At 40.2% G+C, this 22,683-nt stretch overlaps 1 protein-coding gene across 1 annotated transcript in view; it reads right to left on the bottom strand.

Annotated features, from left to right (window-relative positions):
- LOC110954737 (ovarian cancer G-protein coupled receptor 1) overlaps positions 1-19,875 on the bottom strand; it is a 35,220-nt gene extending 15,345 nt beyond the window's left edge. The window contains exon 1 of the mRNA XM_022199412.2: positions 19,637-19,875. The gene's annotated coding sequence lies outside the window, so the exon portion shown is untranslated. The remainder of the gene's footprint in view (positions 1-19,636) is intronic.
- Between the last annotated feature and the right edge of the window lie 2,808 nt (positions 19,876-22,683).

Here is a 22,683-nt window from a genome sequence, read left to right as displayed (position 1 = left end):
ATTATATTATTGAGAGAAAAATCTAAGTTTCCACATCACGGTTATGATTTGGATGAACACTAAATAGAACTCAGAGTACTTAAAAGCAGTAAACTGATATGTCTTGTTAACTCACAGCCATTGGGACTATTTTTGACGGGACGTCCACAAACCCACAAAGTCCTCCAGAAACTTTGGGTCTCATGATGGATGACCAGCTAGCCTTCATGGTGTCCTCTACTGCTCAGTCGTGTTGATTCGTCCTGTAGAACATCAGGAAGATCAGACCCTTCCTGTCTGAACATGCAGCTCAGCTCCTGGTCCAGGTCTCTAATATCACCATCCACTGCTGCAGCTCCTTACTGGAGGCCTCCCTTCATGCAGGTCAAACCTCTGCAGATGATCCAGAATGCAGCAGAACGTCTGGTTTCCATCCAGAAACAGCTCGTCACCCCGCTGTTCAGATCGCTTCACTGGCTTCCAGCTGCTGTCTGCATTAAATCCAAAACTCTGACTCTGGCATTCAGAACTAGAATGAAAAACATCTCCTCCTATCTGAACTCTGTCATCCAGGTCTACTCTCCCTCCATCTCACTATGCTTGACCAACAAAAGGCCAAAAAAAAGAAGTTCCTTTTACCTCCCACGCTGCCTGTAGACACCATGGTCCTATTATCACACCTCAACCCATTTTATGACTCTTATGCAGGTTGTTTTCTCCTGACTAGATCCTTGATGTGTTGCATCGACTCTCAGATGGACGAAAAAAGTGGTCTGATAAATGAAACTGTAGAATTGTAAGAAAAGAAAGAATGAATTCCTCCTGAGTTCTTCCAGCTGTGTGCTTGTCATAGTAAACCTGAAACTATATAAAACTACAGAAATCAGTGGAAATCCAATATATGGGTTTTAAGTTGTAATTGTATGTGTGAAAGCAAAAGGTTTTGTGATATGAACTGGGCTTGTGTGAAAAAGTATTTCCCCCTGTGCTTAATAAATCTAAGAGACTGCTAACCATGATGGCAATTACACGTCTCTGGCCTGAATACACCCAGACATTATTACTGCAACTCTGCTCAATCACTCAAACTGACCCTTTTTTACAGAAATGAAGTTGGCTGACAGGTTTCCAAATATCACAATATGCTGAAAAGTAAAGAAACTACAGGAGAGAGAAGAAGGTGATTGAAACTTCTGGGACTCCACAGATCCACAGTGAGAGACTTCATCTACAAAACCAGAAACCTTGGAACGATAGTGAACCTTCCCAGAAGTGATGAGCTTCACATTCCTCTAAGATCACAATGACGACTCATCCAGGAAGTAATAAAATATCCAGCAAAAACATCTCACCTTTTATGACTACACGGTCTGAAACTCCGCGTAAATTAAAAGATGGTATCACCAAGACCACAGAGAAGCACAAAACCACTGCAGACGTTAAGACGAACCACAACACACTCTGATGGACCTCAAACATGTAGGAGAATGTTCTAATGAGAGGAGAGTGTTTTGAAAAGATGATGGTGAAGGCGGTGAGTTTATTTTTTCACTTTATTTTAAGTGACCGGCATCTCTAAAAGGACACAGCACAGATAGAGTGAAGGCATATCTGACGTGACAGAGCCATACCACGTCTCAGAGAGGAAACAAATGACTCATGACAGGGAGAGTGACTTTGGTGGTGGTGTGGCTCAGATGCACAATGTTTTTTAGGTCAACCCAGCCAAACCCAGAGCATGTTTATCTCAGAAACACAAGATAAGTCATAATATACTGCATGAACCAAAAACTAATGTTGGATGTTTGCAACCAGACCAAGCAGAAGATGAATGACCTCTGAGATACGCACAGTAGACATGTTGTATCCTCAGACTGCATGAACACATGGACAGTAATAAAACACATGGATGGTTTCCTAAAAAACAAACCCACATTTAAAGTTAAAGGTTGTACTATGTTTCATGTTCATGTTCCAGTGGTCTGACTTTGTGCTGTGCCTCCAGCAGCTTCCGTCTACACTGGAACAGAGACTGAACAGCTGAGGGACCAGAGCTTCAGAGACGATTACAATCACTTGAGTTGTGTGGAAAAATAAAAACACAGTGTGACTTTGTGTTTTGTAGAAGCGTAGACAATCTGAAACTAACCATCCATCCATCATCTACACACCGTTTAATCCTCATCAGGGTCATGGAGGGCTGGAGTCTATCCCAGCTGACTGAGGGTGAAGGCAGGAGACACCTGGACAGGTAATAGTCTATCACAGGGCTGCACATGGAGTGATGGAAAAAGTTTTCGGACATGCTTAAGATTTTGCACAATCTCAAATATTATGATGAAATATTCGTGAAAAAATCTTTTGTGTTTGTAAAGATGTGACTTTATTAGACAGACACAAATACAAATGATATGTTTTTCGTTTGTTGCATACGAGAAAAACTAACAAACAAATTCTACCAAAATGACCAGTACTCAAAGTTTCTTATTTTTATGGAATTTTTAAGGATTTGTTTAGTGTAATGGCTGTGATTGTACTAAAAGAAACTGCACTTGAAGACCTAAGAGTGATTCTTAATGTGATATACATCCAAATGTTTGGGGTGTCCAAAAACTATTTTCCACCACTGCAGAGACAAACAATCACACTCACATTCACACCTACAGACAGTTTAGAATCACCATTTAACCTCAGCATGTTTGTGGACTTTGGGAGGAAGCTGGAAAACCTGGATAAGACCCACACATGTACAGGAGAACATGGAGACTCCATGCAGAAAGATCCCAGGAAGGCCAGGACATGAACCAGGGATCTTCTCGCCGTGAGGCGACAGCTAACCACTGTTTCACTGTGCAGCCTGAAACTAATCATGTGAACTGATAATCTAGATGACTCTCCCTTAGATTTCTTTCTTATGACACAAACTCTTGTCAGTTTTGGTTCAGTGACTGCTGTCATTTATCAAACACCATCAGAAGTACATGCATGACATCAGGTGTAGCAGCTGGATATCTCAGTGACCAACACCCTTCGCACTGGCATAGGAGATCGTTCAGGGTGTAGTTGTCCAGTAACAACCCTTAGGCAAGGTCCTTAGTGCTGCCTGCCTACCTGGTGTTGGATCTCCTCTCAGACATGCATTGCTTTGGATAAAAGTGTCTACTAAATAAAACTACAGAATTATAGACCAACTTCAGACAGTTGAAGCTGCTTCTTCAGCCTCGTCAGCAAATGGGCAAAGCTCCAACACCAACTGCTGACTCAGTTTAATCCTTAAACATCCTACCACAGGCTCCAGCTTGCTCCAATATGATCCAATATGTAATTATTAACATGATCAATACGGCCAATAAGATATCTTATATTGTAAACTCTGTTTATTGGTCCATATCAAAACATCAAAGGTGAAGCTTTAAATAAACTTTTATCATACCATTAAAAAAAAACTTCAGGCCCCAGCAGCAGAAACAATCAACTTACAGTCTATCTCTGTAACTGCTACAGGCTCCAGTGTGTTCACCAGCTGTAAAAGAGATAAAAAGCTGGAGAGGACAGACTGAGGTGGCAGTAATTCTTCAGAGTTCACATTAGACATGTTCTTCAAGCAAAAAAGATAATAGCCTCTCATTTCTGTTGTACCTAGGGGGCACTGTGGGACCCGCAGTTTCAGTTCAGATTATTTAACCTGTTTGCTTTCAGATGTACTGAAGATCAGAGACCGTAAGGTAAACACTAATACAACTATTCAGAGATGGTAGAATGTTGAATCACTTAACATTTTAGTTGGCTTTTTGGTTGTAGCATACATAAGACATATTAAGCTATTTATTTATAGCATTAACATTCTATATAAATGAAAAAAATATGTTTTGTAATTTATGAAAATGCATTTTTTATTAACAGATGTCATAAAATGTGTTTTTAACTTCTCCCCATGTGAGAAGTGTGTAGCCATCCTAGTAAACGCTCCATGTGTTATTAAATGTGGATAATGTGTTCTACTGTTCTGAGGTCAGACATGAACGAACAGAGGAGGCATCTCAGAGTTTTTGTGTCTTTCGGCTGCAGCTCTGATTCTGGGCCAGCGAAACCCTCGGTGTTTTATAGTCTCTGCTGCTGGATGCCATGGAGCCTCGTTGTTTTTCCAGCTTCAGCCACAGCAGCTAGAAGCCAAAGTTTTCCATGACAGCGTGTGTTTCTGAGATCTTCTGAATTAGCAAGTTGAAAAATGCGTGTGAATTTGCAGCAGCAGGTTTGAAGAACTACATGAGATTCCCTCAAACTTCTCTATCATACAAACTGGAAATATTCTGACCATTGAAACCTCACAGTGTATGATTGTCGCTGTAAATCACTGAGGCATTTTAATGCTGCAGCACTTAAATGGCTCATGAATGAACTAATTCCTCAACATCAGGACTGTTAAGTTATCATCATAATCCTCCAATATCAAAGGCAATGCCGCCAATGGCAATAAACCAGGCAAACTTTTGCATCACTGTGTCTCGGTTATTTCACTGGAACAGTGAGACAACCCGCAGTTTAAAGAGGAAATATGTCGTCCTCTATAGTTCCATCCAGCATGCAGATTAATATATGGCTGTGAGTGAATACACAGTTTAGAAAAAGGTGTTACAAAAGCAAATCTTTTGATCATTTTTGACAGAAGTTTGTTGATGACGTAGCCCAGTCCAGGTCAGTCACAATGAGAGTTTGATTTCAGGGTTAAACACTGCAGACAGTCACACACCACAGCACTACGTTGATAAATGACTCTCTGATCGATGCTTTATTTCTCTGGGGGTGAACTGAGAGTGGTAACCATGGCAACAGCAACAAATTTTGACTTCGGCACCAGTTAGGACCCAATCACTGCCATCCTCATCACCTCCATCTACATCATCGAGAACATCCCTAACATCAGTCTGGATGGTTAACCTCATACCTGAACAATCAGTCTGCTGTCAGAGCCGATAGAAGGCATCGAGTGGCTCAGACACTTCTAGGATCTTTAAAGGCTTAATTTTAATAATCTTAATAGAATATTAATGCAGCATAATAAATACAAAATGAACTGATCTTAAAGTAATATTCATAAATAGTAAATAATGACGATCTCTAATGAACACATTGAGCTGTGGTGAACTTTTTAGTTCACCACAGCTCTATTATTACATAACAGCTTGCTCTGATGTGAACACTTTTGGCTTTTATCTCATACAGCTGCACTGAGCTCAGCATCAGTGATCTCAGCTTCATAGGCTCACACAGACCTCCTCCTGATTATGAGATTCACATTAAACTCAGTGTCAGGTCTGTGCAACACCGTCATGTTAACCAGCCTGCAGGAGAGACTAAACACTGGATCCTCATCTGGACGTCACAGCCAGGGTATGTACACAAAGAGCTCTGCCCTTATTACTCCACCAAGGAACTCTGCAGAGTTATGTGACGATCTGCATCTGTCTGTCTGTCAGTCTGTTAGCAACATAACTCAAAAACAGACCTACAAATCTGGATGAAATTTTCAGGGAAGGTCAGAAATGATACAAGGACCAAGTGATTAGATTTTGGCAGTGATGCAGCTTATAGTCTGGATCCATGGATTTGTTAAAGATTTCTGTATCATTGCAAGATAGCGGCACAGCGTCACTGTAACCATGGCAACAAGGAAAGCCCTGAGAGAGAGCAGTCCTCCTCCAAGGCTGCTCAGTCGTTGTATCATTTCTGATGGATAAGTCCTGATAAGTCCTCAGTGGTGGATTTGTAGTAGGATCACAATCATGTGATCATGTAGTGTTCACTTGTCATAAGTGAATTCCTTTCGCTTTGCTCCAGCATTTGATTGGAATTTCCTACAAAAATCTCTGGAACTGTCATCTCCTCCATCACTTTACATCTTTAATCAGAAACTGCAGCATATAGCTGACCACTGACATGCTGACTGTTTTCACTGAACTGCTAGCATTAATTTTGGGTGTTTTAAATCTCTGTCTAAACACTTGTGTGTCCTTTTTTCATATATGTGTTGTTTATTTGTCATCTTTCTTCCTGCTGGGGCCTCTTGCCAGGTCATCATTGGAAATGAGAAATTGTTCTCAACTGATCTTACCTGGCAAAACAAAGAATTTAAAAGAAAAAATTACAGTGACGCTGTGCTGCTATCTGGCAATGATATAGAAATCTTTAACAAATCTGTGGATCCAGACTATACGCTGCATCACTGCCAAAATCTAATCACTTGGTCCTTGTGTCATTTCTGACCTTCAGTGAAAAATTTCATCCAAATTTGTTGGTCTGTTTTTGAGTAATGTTGCTGACAGATAAACAGACTGACAAACGTACGCCGATCGTCACATAACTCTGCCACGTTCCATCAGCTGCCTGCTAACGATCACATGATTGTGATTAAGGGCGTCAGTTTGTTTTTAAAAGTGGGGGGGATGGAGACCACAGCACTTTGAGAAAATGTCGAAGAACGGCGGCAAAATGCCACAAGCTGGGCTGGAACTCACAACCACCACACAAAAGGCAGAGGCTCAACCTGTTGAGCTATTGGTATACGGGTAGAGAGGTCTGTGGGCTGCTATAGTACTAATTCTCCCGGGCTGACATTTTGCCCCTGCACGCCTCTGGTCAGAGCTTCCACTTGGCACGGGCGCAAATTTAGCATCTGCACGTTTTTTTTTTTACCTCACGAAGGTGTGCTGCATGTCTGTGGAACTCTCGGCCGAGTGCGGATGGTGCGTTCAGGAGCGTCGGAATTTTCTATACCGCTGAAAATAACTGGGTTTACAACGGCTTACATGTGAAGAATTTGAATGTGTTGGAGACAAAATGACCCCTGACAAAAAGTGGGGGGGACACATCCCCACCGTCCCCCTCTAAACTGACGCCTATGATTGTGATCCTACTACAAATCCAACACTAATTTCACTGACTGAGCAGCCTTGGAGGAGTTCTGCTCTCTGAGGGCTTTTCTTGTTTTCTTATTGGAAATGATGCTAAAGCTCAGTACTTATTTTCCTGCTTTGGGAAAAGTTGTTCAGCTCAGAACAAACAGATGTTGGTTCATGTTGGAATTTCACCTCTTTTTGTTTTCTCAGATCAATAAGAAATGCTCTTCAGATTACCTCGGTGTCAAAATGTCCCTCTCTCTCTTCTACCACGGTCTGGGTTTGTCTCTCTGTGTTTGATTTCTGTACCTTTCTGGCCATGTTTGATTTATAACACACTTAGAGCACAAACAAAGAAATACAGGAAAACTCAACATGGCCAAAAAACACCATATTAACTTTCACTATTGTATGATGATACATATAGGTTTACACTTAAAAAAGCAATTTATTACGCATTACTTTTAAAAAAAAAGTAATAAATACTTTATTTAAACTTTAAACTGAATGAAATACATCACTCTTTACAATATTTCTGTGTAACTGCCTGTTAACTTGACATATTCCCACAGATCAGCGCAAATTCCTGCACTAATAGGGAGGAAATACTAGATCTTCCTGTTCTGTTAACAGAAAATTTGATGAAAACCACATTTAGGGTATCAGACTGGAACTAACAGGATGCTGTACCTTATCAAAATAAAAGCAGTAACTGTGGCATGACTACTTTTAGGAGCAGTAATGCAGCACTGACTAGCGTAATATAATTACAGTGGTACTTTACTAAAACCAGCAGTTATTTTATTTCATTTATCTTTAGTTCAAGCCAACAGGAAGAACTGAAGCTGATCCATTTTCACACGCTAACTACAAACTACATTTTCTCTTGTTAATGAAGCCAAAACAACAGCATAGATGCTCGATTAACTCTGAAAACAGAGGGTGAATGTGAGTTCTGGATCCACCCAACAGCTACATTAGGAGACCACATCACCACGCTACCATGAATGAACTCTAATGCAAAAGTATGACCTGAATATAAGACTCTGTGTCCCCGGTGTGATTTTAGACCACATTACTATCTACTGTCACTGAAATGATTCAGTTCAGCCTCATATTTGAGCCGAACCACATGGTTGGTGGTCTGATTCACCGGATATAAACTGTGGGTATAAGTCTGTATGCGTTACCTTTTTCAAAAATCCCCTCCCTTCACCACAGGAAACAACAAGACAGTCTCCAGCAGCAGCTTACAGGCTGGCAATGGCAAAGATGTAGATCCATTTTAGTGATGAACTCCTTCCGGCATGCCAGTGTTCTATCAAAGCTTTTCCACCACTATTTTACAGGGGCACTGCTGCTGCATCCTGGGCTTAATGTTTCTGAGTGGTTCAGAGAAATACACCGAAACCAGAAAGTTTTCCTCCTAAATTAGACGATAACGAGGTCGTCGTCCTCCAGCACTGTGGATCTGGACGTGGCTATCTGAGACTACACGGTTGGCAGTAAAGTTTCACTCTGATAGCAGCTCCACATGTTCGAGAAAGCTCCACAAAATGTAAACCTACCTCATGCTTCTCTTTGTCCTGTATTTCTACTGAAAAAATGTAACATGAATGAAAAAGTACGGTCTGCTCCTTCCTCCCAGCTCCGGGGAAATCATCTTCATTCTATGCTGCAGGTTGTAAATCAGAGTTTATCTATGCTCCTGCTCTGATTTACGGACTGTGCTTTCCAGCTGAAGTGACTCATCATCTGTGTATTAAAAAAATCAAGGTTACATGTATCTGACTACACCTTTCATAAAGCTGTGTCATATTGACTGGATTACACGTGTTCACCGATGCCGTGTTTGGTGACAGGAGCTGAACTCACATAAAGTACCGTTCAAAAGTCTGAGGTCACTTAGAAATGTCCTTGTTTTTGAAAGAAAATCAGTTTTTATTCAATGAAGACAACATTAAAAGAATGATAAATCCAGTGTAGACATAGTTAATGCAGTAAATGACTTTTCTACCTGGATTACTGCTACTGTATTTTTACCATATTTTTACCATATTTTTTTTACTATAATTTCCATTGTATGTTTTACTAAATTGTTTACTGCATTCTTGCTGTATTTTTACTATATTTGTACTGCATTTTTACTATTTTTTTTACTATATTTCTACTGTATTTTATTTTTACTGCATTTTTTACTCTATTTTTACTACAATTTTTTTTACTACATCATATAGATTTTATGATTTTTTTACTGTGTTTTATTACACTACTGTTCAAAAGCTTGGGGTCACCTAGAAATGTCATTGTTATTAAAGGAAATTTTTTTTTTTACTGAAGATTACATGAAATGAATGATAAATCCAGTGTAGACATTGTTAATGTGGTAAATGACTATTGTAGCTGGAAACAGCTGATTTTTAATGGAATATCTCCATAGGGGTACAGAGGAACATTTCCAGCAACCATCACTCCTGTGTTCTAATGCTACATTGTGTTAGCTAATGGTGTTGAAAGGCTCATTGATGATTAGAAAACCCTTGTGCAGCACATGAATAAAATGAAAACATGGAATTGTCTGGGTGACCCCAGACTTTTGAATGGTAGTGTAAATGTTAAATTTCTTTGAAATCATCTCATCACGAGCATCAGAATCAGGTTTGTTATGACACCCTCCCTTATCTACACTCACGCTAGAACGTAACAGTTATCACAGACACACAGAATTACACCAAATGCATCTTTAGAACTTGCTCTTCTTTACCATCGTAACCTTAATAATCTGAACCCATATCAGCTTCTGAGAGCAGACATCAGTTTATCACAGAGCAGCTGTCAAGTCCAGATCCCATCTCCTCAGTCATCAGATTTTCCTCCAAGTTCTGTCATGAACAGTCAGTAAAGTAATCTGGAGCTCCTGTGAAGGTAAATCAACGAGAATGATCTGTTTCTCTAGCAGCTCTGAGATGAAAGTATGATTGAGTGAATGCTACATCATCATCATAGTGTGTGGTCATCATCCATCTCCTTCACTCCACTGCTAAGTGTTTCCAGTCAGGAGTCCCTGGCATCGCAGCCGGATGACTGCCTCTGAGGCTGGGAGACGTCAGACTGAATCACATCAACATATTACTCAGTTTGCCTCTTTGATACTGACCAGGATACACAAAGTCACCGTTTGTTGTTTGTGGCGTTTGGTTGAGGTTGACTTTCTGCTGCTGGATCAAAAATGGATGTTGGTATTATTTCTGTCTGCAAAGGGCAGCGGTGTTACTGGGCTAATTAGAATTATGACCAATTAGAAGCTATGTGTGCAGACCCAGTGCTATCTGGATGGAGTCAGACTCCTCCAGCAGCACAAAGTGACACTGAGAAAACTGCTCAAGGAATTTAACAACTAATCTAAGGCTTCATCCACAGGAAGAGCTACAGGATCAATCAATCCAGTGCCCTGCCGTTCAGTGTAGGTGATCACTTCTCTTCATCTAATCTTTTTCTTTCTTAATTGTGACTGTTGTTGTTCTATGTGTAGCCATGATGTCAGTCCTATCATCTTCATTCTCTGTCTGCCTCATCCTCCTTTAATGTTAATTTTTCCAGTAATGATAATATATTTCAGGGTGTCTTTCTTTAAGATGTTTCCAAAAAATGTTGCTTGCCATTTCCTAATTTTGTTCAGCAGTGTGTAATTTGTGTTTAGTAATTTTAAAACATCTTCATTGCTTATTCTTTCCATATCAGATACATGTAGCGTCTGTAAAACCATGTCTCTGCTGCAGTGATTTTGACATTTTATTATTTATGTTCCAAGATTCACATCCGTACATCAGAACAGGTAGGATGTAGCAGCTGAGAGTCCTAATATGGATGCTAATTGCTATTTTCTTATTTGACTGCATTTTTCATTTTCATAAATGCTGTTCTTGCCATTTCTGCTCTACATCTGATGTCTGTTTCACATCTTCCATCTGATGTCATCCATGAACCGAGGTATCTGAAATGATGAACCTGCTTCAGTGTTTCTTGGTCTAATTCTGTTACAAGCTGGGATGTTACCATTACTTCTGTTTTGTTTTTGTTGAAAGACAGACCAAGTTTCCCTGTTCTCTATCAGCACAGTGTCATCTGCATAACGTTTGATATTTATGTTCTAACCTCCCATAGATCCTCCCGGTAAGCCTTGTATTTTCCTTTCACTGTAGAGGAGAACAGGTCAGGTGACACATCCCTGTCTGAGATTCGTTTTATTGGTTGTTCTTCACCGATTTCATTGTTTAATCTCACAGCTGCATTTTGTTGCCAAGAGAGTTTTTTTTATCATTTGTAAATCCTTTCCATCTATGTTTATGTCCTTTAGCTCGATGTTTTACTGTGTCAAAAGCTTCGGTGTAAGGACACCTCACCAGAACTCACAGCACCCAAAGGATCCACTGATAACATCTGCATGCCAAACCCCACAGGACACTTCTAGAGGTCAGAAACACCTCCAGAGGTCAGAAACATCTCCAGAGTTCTCATATCTAACAGGCCATAACTGTCCAGGCAGCAGAAAGAGGATGTACACAATATTAGACAAGTGTTTTAAATGTTCCATGTAAAGGTGTTTGCTGTTAATAAGACAGTCTATTTTAGTTAATAAATTATCCCTATGCAGTGGAATTACAAAGTTTGCAGCTTTTTAGATAACAAATGTGTAAATGAGGCAAATATTTGTTGCAACAAAGCTGGTGAAGGAAGTACTCGCTATTTTTTACTCCCATCAAACTGTTTTAATGTTTGTTCCTTTAACTACAAAGATGTTAAATATAGACTGGCACAAATTAAACAAAACACCAAGACTGAGTCATGTTTCATAATTGAAATAGAATTACCTCCTGATGGTTATGTGCTTTCATCAACCAGTCAGGTAGCAGTTTACATCTATGTCTGTCTAGAATCTTGACCTTTTGGATGTAAAATGTTGTCCTAGTTGACATTAGTTTGAAGATTTGTCATAATTAGAGTATGAATTACTGAATTACAGCCAGAGAAGGTGTTTGGTGAGGTCATAGTTCATTCAATCGGTTCATCCTTGAGTATTTTTGCTTAATTTGGAAATGATATTCCTAGAATCAGAATCAGAATCAGGTGGCCAAACGTACAGACGACAACCCAGCAACCCAACAACATAATAACATAATAACACAGCCCACGTTTGGAGCGGAAGCATAAAAATGTTGTCTTGACCTCATGTCAATAGTGTTGCTAAACACAGAACCATGAAGCCAATGGGGGAAAAAAAAGATTTATGTTGTTGCTACCTCTAAAATTATTCTGATTTTGTTGTTTCTGAGAAATTGTGTTTTCCTCATCACTTTTCCTTTGGCAGACTGGGATAAGAACACATTTGTGGCACTTGAGGAACAAAAGAGTGACGGAGATGAATCAGAACGTCAGGAAATTTAAAACGTCTCATTGATGCAGCTGTTAAAACCTAGGTAGACTCTCAGATGTTTCATGACGCAGAAATCAAAAGTTCAGGATTTAACAGACAGATCATTAGTTCTGTGGTTTTTATAAACCAAAAATGTTTGGAATTCCTAGCTTCTGATAACAACAGATAAAAAGTCAGAGCATCACTGATTACAACACATCCGGAGGGTCTGATGTCTGTTTCAGTTTTGACCAAAGCCATCTACCAGCCAACCAACAACTGCAAAAGAGCCACAGCTGGATTTCTTCAGAAGTGAAAGTTTGTAGAAGTATCAGCTTTTCAGAAAGTTTTACTGGTCAAGTGCTCCTTTATATCATAAGCACATCCAGTGTTAAATCAAAGACGTGAACACAAACATGGCAGCAGTCCAGTCAGCTGTAATGAGAGACATCCCTTCCAGAAGTCCTGTTTTTGTGTTTGCTGCTCAGCACTAATTGTTGTGGTGGTTTTGCAGCATTTCCCAGACATCACCTGCCCACAAAAAAAAACGCACGGGGACATACTGGATTTTGGCAATCTTATTCTGTTTCACAATCAACCCGGAAAGCTCATAAATCACTGTTCCTCACTACAGAAGATTTTATTGTGAATAAAAGGAAATTTAACTCATGTTTGTTCTTGTTTTTCAGATGGTATTGGTTCTGTGCATTTTATTACATAAACGATGCGGATACAGCATGGCTTATTAAAGCTACTGCATGGATTTGTTTTACATTTATTTCGACCACATGTAAGAGAACGAGGCAAGTGTGGAGATGCTCGTGTTACTGAAGAATAATTACTCATATTCAGTCTAGTTTTGTTTTGTACACAGATCGATTACTTCATATTCATAGTGTTTGCTGGGTGAAGTCCAACCTGCCTTGTTTCCACCCATGTCCACACTCGGTTCATCCGTTCAGACTGATTTTGTGGACAGGGTTAGAGTTTGTTTTGAACAAATAGAAAATTAGCAAGTCGGTTTTCAGGAACAAAAGTTAAATCTTCACATTTCGTATGTGTGATTCTGTTCTAAGCTTCCACGGCTTCCACATCAACTAAAGACAGATAGAAGACAGAACAGCAGCCTCACTCCCAAGAAGAATTCCGCCAACACTAAATCCAAGTCAGAAAATTTATGGAAATATTAAAGAATGACGCCACTGGATCTGATTGGTGATGTAGAGCCCTTCTACAAGAGAAAGGATCTCAAGTTTATATTAGATTCAGGTCCTATTCAGAGGTCATTTCTGCTTCTAGTGTGCAGTCACAAACTCATTTTCCATTAATCAAGCACATAACAGAACAAACAGAGGTTGAGCTGGAGGCGTTCAGGGCCCCTGAGGGTCTGGAGCTCCGGGATAACTGAACATTTGTGGCCACATCACAGCAATAAGGCAGTATATTATTGCCAATATGGCTTTTTTCTTTCAGCTTTAGAGAATAGAAAGCTAAATACATTATTTATATGCAGTTTGTATATATATCTGCTTCCCTATGTTCCTCACATACACCACAAAAGTAATATACTTTGTTCATGTCTGGAATGTGAAAAGCAGCAATAAAAGTCTCTGAGTCATCATTTTCCACACATTATTATTGGTGTTGGTTTCTCAGTGAGAATGAAACTCCAGCTGATTGTAAATAAGACATGAGCTGCACTTCATAACACTCAGGTATTCTGAGTTACAGATGAGCAAAAGAATACTAAACTCCAACTGAACTACCGTATGGTTGGATCTACTGCTGGTTCCCTGAAGGACCTCAAACCCAAACTACCACCAACCACTCACACAGAATGCTAACAGGTGTTCTCAGAGGTTTATAACCAGAAGAGTCATTCTACACCAGAGACTCTAAACAATAATAAGATCAGATAAATGAAGAAAGACAGTGAGAAGAGAAAGAATAGATACCATCAGAACCACAGTGATGGTTCTCATGTCCTAGAATGTAAAATGTAGAACTTCTAAAGAATGCATGGATTCCTCTCCTTATAGAACCGTGTCATCGGTGTTACTTATAGACAACCTGAAACCCCCATCAGGTATTATGAGATCTTCACCAGGGTCTAAAGGGGTTCCAGTGCCTGAGTGGAGGTCTTAAAGGTCCTCTGGCATTCTTCCAGGAAGCCTTGAGACATTTTCTGTAGGTGAATCCATAGAATCCCGAGATGTGGATTTCATGGACCACCTTGTGAAAGAGAAAGTCCTCAAGTAACTCAAGGGAATTTATTGTCTTTCTTTTTACTCCAAACACCCCAGAGATGTCCACCAGGGTCACAGTAAGTCTCTGCTGTGAGATAGTTCCTGGCCTCCTGAGACTCTGTAGCAGGAACACATAACTACCAGATCCTTTAAAGATTTAGTTCCACCATCAAGGGTTCTTCTGTGTCCTTCATGAACCCCTGAGACCAGGGTCATCGCCTCCCCAGAGTATGTGGTTTTCTCAAAGAGACCTGGAAACACTTTAGAGTGGATCCTTAGCAGAAGTCTCAGAGTGGGCTGAACCCTATCCAGACCATGACAGAGGTCAGAGCCAGACAAGTCTACATGGTCCCTCTAGAAAGTCAAATGGGGCCTTGCAGGTCCCTAAGAGAATTCTCAAATATGGGTTTTCTAAGAATCCTAGAACCCCTTCAAGAAACCCTGGGACCTCCAGCAAGGCCACTGGACTCCCTTCAGGGCTCCTGGCAGTGCTTGGTGTCCACATTTAGCACTACCTCCTCAGCTGAATTGTGTATGTAAAGCCACTGGCATTGCAAACAGGAATTGGCTTTTTCTCCCTTTCTGCCAGTGCCTGCAGAGCGCTGAGATGGCCCTTTCATGGATGAATGAGGTTTGTGTACACAAAAGGGACACTGCACTCTGTCCAACTGGTGCCCAGCGTCTGGGCCTGGACCCAAGTGCGTCTGCAAGGAGATTAAAACAGGGTGGCTGATTTATGAGGGAAGAACACAGGTCAAAAGTAATTATGTGATCAACAGTTATGTGAGGTAAACTGCAGACTGACATCAGAAACATCCAGCAGGAGGGAGGATCTCTTACATTTACAGCTCATGTTGGTGTGCTGCTGCTGCTCACAGCTTAACTTCCTTTATTTCTTGTTTTCTAGTGTTTCTCTGTCATTTTCTACATTAGTAAGTGGAGTCTAACACTTATTCTCTGTGTGCTGGGACATTTATTGTTAATGTAGATGGCGCTGTACACTGCACTGAGGCTGCTGCTGCTTCATTCATGTCCTACAGATAACTGACCCTGAGTCAGCCACAGCGGCTCTACCAAGAAATCCCACCGACCACAGTCTGACCTGACGATAGCTGACAGCTCCAAAGCCTGAAACTGAAGTCCCCATAATGAAAGAGCTACAAGTACAAAACCAGTCTGAACATCAGAGTTTTCCTCCATTTAAGCACCAGTGATGGTCCAAAACTTCCCATTTTTTCAGGCTTTTAGCTTCCAGAGCAGGATCCATATCAGCATCTCCAAAGAGACAGGCTGCACACATTTAGGTAAAGTTATTTATTCATGGTATTTATAAATGATCCCCAACACTGAGACAGAATGAAGATGAAGATCTAAAGGCCAGTCCCACAGTGTACTTCTATCACAGAGTTTACCTGCAGCAGGAACATCATTAGTTACAGCTGAATCCTGAGCTGATGAAATCTGATCCATTTATTAACGTCTAAATATTTTTCCTGTCAGTTCAACTTTTTAATTGTCTCCCAGCAGGATATTTGCTGTGCTGACATTCTGTCTGCATGGACGCATTCTGATAACTACATTTAGAACCTGACCTCTCTAATCAGAGTAACGACCAAAATATGCAAAGAAGCAGCCCAGTAACCATGACAACACATTTTTTTGTACCATAGAGGGCTGTATTTTGATCAAATATTATCACACATGTACAGAATTTTCAGTATTCATTCATAAATGAACTCTGAATGTTTGGTCTACAGCTAAACTCCAGGGTTTTTATCTACCGTAAGTCGAAAATTGGACGATTTTGGACATTTTCAAAAGCTACAAACTCAAACAGGGTAACCCCAGAGAGCTCAGACTTGACCAGGATGTAGTCCATGCGTTGGTGATCAGAAGTGTGGAAAAGGCGACCAGTGGAATGCGGCCATTTTGGATGTCTCACCATGAAACAGGAAGTGATGTCTAACTAGCCTGGACATGGTTCAATCTGCCTCAAACTCTACATGTATGATCAGAGTCCAGCCTGAATCACATCTATATGTTGATATACAATCACAGTCATAGCGCCACCTGGTGGTAGAGGCTAATGGAAAGCTGTTTTACGGATGGCATACTGGCTAAACATTGTTTCTTACTTTACAGTTAATGTTTCTAATAAACTCTGAATGTTTTGCCGATGTCTAAACTCCTGGGGCTGCAAACTTTATAAATGAGGCCCCTGGGCTTTAATCAACAGTCTAGTGGTTCTATAAGAGTCCGTGCACATCCGATAATAAGGAATATTAAAGGTAAAGTAAGAAACAAAGCTTATCAGTGTGCAGTTACCCAACTGTCATGCTGAAACAGCTTTCAGTTAGCATCTATACTACACAGAGCAAGTCAATCCCTCAAATTCAGTCATGAACTTTGCTTTCTGTTCCTGTGTCTATATGTGACGGATGACAGAGCTGCTGGACTAGTCCTCTGTTTATGTGGGCAGAGAGTCAAGATTTATTTATAAGAGAATGAAGTGGAATCCCTTATTAACCAGGAAGTAGAATGTCTCTATTCACCATAGGCTAATACTGTACTGTGCTTCCTGAACTCTTTGTAATGTATGGCAGACTGAAGCTAGATGACAACCACCTAGAAAAAACACAACTAGAGGACTTACTTCAACCAGCATCAAACACTTGCTGCTTACAAAGAAAATCATTTATAATTTATTGATGTGTGCTTATTTGATTTACTGAATAAATTTTCTATAAATATACAAATATGTCATGCTGACATTTAGGAAAATGAATTTAAATAGTTGAACTAGTATCTGATGGAATAGCGCCGTCACAAAAACATACTCTGGGCTTCAGTTTGTCACTCCTGATAAAGATACATGATGACAAGTAAACCTCTTAACTCAAGGCATGCTCTGTAGTTTTCTTTGGGGATTTCAGCCACATCCAGTGGTCTTCCTCAGCAGCTGGATGTGAATTCTCTGGAGTGACTCAGTTTGTGGATGGAGAACACGTGATGCAGCTGAGAGTGGATCTTATGTGGACATATGAGAGCGTAGGACCGATCACATTAACAGCATTAAGGCTGCATTAGACCTCTTCTCGGCCACTTAGCGGCACGAAGCAGCTCTGTGAACACATAATCTAAAGCAGCATCTCACCACCTAATTATTAAATGCAGTCGCTTTATATAACAGCACAGTTGTGGGTTAAATTAGACTGGAAATGGTGGAAGACTCCACAGAGCTGAGAAAAACTGCAGCGGGTCGATTATTATCTGAGGATTTGTCGCTACGACACACAAATATCGATTAGTGTGGCTTTAGAGAGGAAACAGGAAAAACATGTCAGCAGATTTGAATGTATTTTTTCACCAAATCATTTTTCACACAGAAGCATTGAATCCTGTTTACTATAAATCTGATAATAAAGCATTATTTTATACCTGTTTTGGGAGGCTAATGAAAGTTTTACAGTTTTATATTCTAAAATGTATTCTAGTATTTTTTCAGGTACCATAAACCAGCTCTGTTTTAGCTTTTAGGGCAACTTATTTAAAAATTTGAGCATGTTTATGAGAAGAAAGAAAGGAAAAGAAACCCGCCTAAAGGTGAGACGTACTACACATTTCTCCGTAAAAGCCTGATTTATAGATGAATCAGAAAGAAGTGTCTTATTTTTACACATTCCTTAGATGACAGATGTTTTATTTTATTTACTACAGAAGCATTTGTTTGAATCCTGAACAGCTGAGATGTTATTTTCTCTCTACGAAACACAGCAATAACAAACCATCAGATGCCGAAATGATACCAGAGAAACGATAAGTTCTGGTTTAAGAAAAAAATTTGCACTGAGCCATGTTGGTTTTTTAAAAAAGCTGACTTTTCAAATAGAGACAGATCAGATAGTCTGTCTGTCTGTCTGTCTGTCTGTGGGATGAAACAGCAGCAGTGACCTCTGGCCTGAAGTCAGGATACATGTGTGTGAATCTCACTCTTCCTCATTATCACAACAGGACAACGAACAGATCATCAACACACAACACATTGATTAAGAAAAGCGTCTGGCTGCAGTATGAGACTGATCTGTGTCTGTAGAACCACAATGAGAACCTAAGGACGGTGGATTTAATTCAACTGATGAACGTGACTTAAATGGCAGCTCATGAAAACTGAACAGAAATAAAACAAGTAATGCAGCTCAAAGTAGTTACCTCTAAATATATCCATCCATATGTTTGATACAGACAAATGTATTATTGGTGTCTTCTCAAGCTTTTCTCTGAGAGCATGTTTGCAACGCAACACTATACTGATTTTTATACGTCTGTATGTTTTTCTTTTATGTTTGGGACAACGGATGGCAATTAGCCTGGTGCTAAATCTGGATTATTTATTGCAACTTTATGTAAAGCTATGAGATCATATGTTCATTAACAAGCACCGTCCCATCCACATAAATAATCATTGTATGTCCATTTGTAAATATGTCATATTATTGTGTGTGTGTGTGTGTGTGTGTGTGTGTGTGTGTGTGTGTGTGTGTGTGTGTGTGTGTGTGTGTGTGTGTGTGTGTGTGTGTGTATGTGTAACAGCATAACAGCACCATCACAGTATTCTTCTAAAATTCCTCCACTCACAGATGGACAGTAGCTGAGCTGAATGGAGGTTTATCCTGAATATGGAGCCAGACCAGGTGAAGATGAGTTAAATAAAGTCAGTCCTTAACAAACACGTGGTGTTTCTTGATTTACATGAAGATCTGCAGAAAATCAGCAGAAATAAAACCTGCAGCCCTTCCTGCTTCTCTCAGTAAACACTTCAGTTTCATCAACAGCAGCCAAAGAACGACTGACATGAATAATCCCTGAGAAGTGGAGAGCCAGTAGACCCAGTGTGAGTCCACACAGAACCATCAGAACCTCATTCAACAGGAACCCGCAGAATCCAACCTCAGCTCCAAACGCAGAAATAAACCAGAGCGTCTCTCATCCAGAACACAGCAGCAGATCTCCTCCGTTCATTCAGAGATAAAAGTACGACAGAAGCTCCGGAGTTCAACCACAACTTACGGAGATGAATAACGGGACTAAAGCGGGTTTCTTACCGGGTTTCTGCTCTCCTCCTCCGGTCTGTTTCAGACTGACCGCTGCTCTCTGACTCCCTTCCTGCCTCCTCTCACCGCAAACAGCAGCGATGAATCAAACCTGAAGCCGGAGCGATGTTCGAAATATAGAGTCGATCCAAAGCAAGGCAGAAAAACCCCGAGTTTCCAGAGAAAATGACACCTCTGTTCCACTCAGAGCTGCTGTAGATCAGATCGGTTACAGCTGCGTTTACTTTCCTTCTGAATCTGGTATTCATTTCTCAGGAAGTGTCAGAAACGCAAAAACAACAACAACAACAACAACAACAAACAAAAAATATTTTATCTCATTGTTAAGTCCATTATTCACAATTTCTATCAATATCTATTGCAGTGGTGTTCTTTACCTCTCACAGATCAGTGGTTCAATGAGGAGAATTCACTTGTTTCTCATAAAAAAAATCGATTTTAAAACTTTTTTTTAATGTTGATTGGAAAGACCTCCACTACCAGTCTGTAGTTGGGACACACTTTCTCATTTAATGTTTTTTCTTAATTTTCATGACAATTTCCATTGTAGATTCTCACTGAAGGCATCAAACTATTCATGAACACATGGAATTATGTAGTAAACAAAAAAATGTGAAATAAGTCAAAACATGTTTTATATTTTAGATTCTTTGCTTTGATTCCTGCTTTGAACAGTCTTATCATTCTCTAGATGATCTTCATGAGGTAGAACCTGAAATGGTTTCCACTTCACAGGTGTTTCTTGTCAAGGTTCATTTGTGGAACTTCTTGCCTTCTTAATTGGATTAGAACCATCAGAAGTCAGGTTGGTCCATAGTTGACAGTCCTATTTGACAACTGTTCGAATCCATATTATGACAAGAACCAATCAGCTAAAACGACAGTCCATCATTACTTTAAGAACTGAAGGTCAGTCAGTCCTGAAAATAGTAAAAACTTTGAATGAATCCTCAAAGAACCATCTAGGAACTACATAGATACTACCAGGACTCTGAATGTATCTCCAAGTTCAGTCTCTAAAACCATCCAGTGCTTCGACCAAACTGGCTCCCATGAGGACAACCTCAGGAAATGAAGACCAAGAGTCTCCTCTGCTGCTGAGGAGAAGTTCATCCGAGTCTCTGGCCTCAGAAATGGAAAGTTAACAGCAGCTCAGATTAGAGCCCAGATAAATGCCACACAAAGTTCTAGTAGCAGACACATCTTTACATCAACTGTTCAGAGGAGACTGACCAATCAGGCCATTATGGTCCAATAGCTGCTAAGAAACCACTACTAAGGAAAAGCAACAAGCAAAAGAGATTAGTTTGGACCCAGAAACACCAGGAATGGACATTAGACCAGTGGAGATCTGGACTTTGGTCTGATGAGTCCAGATGTGAGATCTTTGGTTCCACCCTCAGTTTCTTTGTGAGACCAGAAAAGGTGAAGGGATGGTCTATACATGCATGGTTCCACCATGAAGCATGGAGGAGGAGGTGTGATGGTCACTGTTGGGGATTTATTCCAAACTGAAGGAACCCTGAAGCAGCATGGCTACCACAGCATGCTGCAGTGACATGACATCCCATCAGGTTTGGTTTAGGTGGACCATCATTTATTCTCCAACAGGACAATGACCCTAAACACACCTCCAGGCTGTGGAAGGACTATCTGACCAAGAAGGAGATGATGGAGATGACCTGGCCTCCACAGTCTCCTGACCTGAACCCAATCCAGATGGTTTGGGATGAGATGGACCTCAGAGTGAAGGCAGAAGGACCAACAAATGCTCAGCATCTCTGGAACTCCTTCAAGACTGTTGGAGAACCATTTCAGGTTCTACCTCATGAAGCTCATCCAGAGAATGCCAAGAGTGTTCAAAGCAGGAATCAAAGAATCTAAAATATCAAACATGTTTTGACTTATTTCATATTTTTTTGTTTACTACATAATTCCAGATGTGTTCATTCATTGTTTTGATGCTTTCAGTGAGAATCTACAATGGAAACAGTCATGAAAATAAAGAGAAACCATAAAATGAGAAGCTGTGTCCAAACTAAAGACTGGTAGTGTTTATTAATGACAGTAAACACATTGCAGTATAACCACCTAAATTAACTTATTTTATAAATCATACATATTTATTTCAGTCAAAACATTTGGCGCCAATAAAGCTGAGTGTGACTGATAATGAGAGTAGTTGGTGGGAGCTCCAGAGATTCAGATTTTTGCTCACCACTTTCCTGTTACAACATCTTCCCCTCCATGGTTTGTGTTCCTCCTGTCAGTTACGTTCGTTTCTCACCTCAGCCACAGACAAACAGTTGCCCTGCTCTCTGTGCACTCATCATGCATCTAATGCCACACTCTGCAGACTTCTCTCCTCCACTGCTACATCTCTATGTTCACTGACCTTTAGGAAGAAAGTGACGCTCATGGTGTCAGGAAATTAAAAAAAAAAAATGCAGAGTGAGAGCTGGATTAGCAGTGAAACTTGAAAATGACTTCATTTACCACAACATACCAAACTATAGAAATGACAGAGCACCTGATGTCCTGAAAGTATCTCCTGTAAGCACATGTTCAATTTGGTTCCTGTGTTGGTAAGAAAGAGAGGCGATGTTGCATGAATGAAACCTCTTGTGCTGAATTACATTTTTTTTTTTTCAGTTGAAATTTTGGTCATGGTTTCATCTTCCTACAGAGACATACAGTCAGGTCCATGAATATTTTGACATGAACACAATTTTCAGTGTTTCAGCTCCACCACAACAGATTTGGAATGAAATAATGCAGATGTGCTTTAAGTGCTGACCTTTAGCTTTAATTTGAGGGTATTTATTTCCAAATCTGGTGAGCGGTGGAGGAATTACACCTTTTAAAACGACCATAAGTAATTGGACAAGTGGATGGAACTCATTGGACGGAGCCTCATGGTGCAGATAGACAATGACCTCAAGCAAACTGCCAAAGGAACCAAAGAGTTTTTATAGCAAAGAAAGGAAATGTTCTGCAATGACCAATCACCTGACCTTAATCCAACTGTGCTGCATCTC

The sequence above is a fragment of the Acanthochromis polyacanthus genome, chromosome 1 (assembly GCF_021347895.1).
Source record: "Acanthochromis polyacanthus isolate Apoly-LR-REF ecotype Palm Island chromosome 1, KAUST_Apoly_ChrSc, whole genome shotgun sequence".
NCBI lineage: Eukaryota > Metazoa > Chordata > Actinopteri > Pomacentridae > Acanthochromis > Acanthochromis polyacanthus.
The sequence above is the reverse complement of the archived record's forward strand: the minus strand, read 5'-3'. Positions and strand labels throughout refer to the sequence as shown.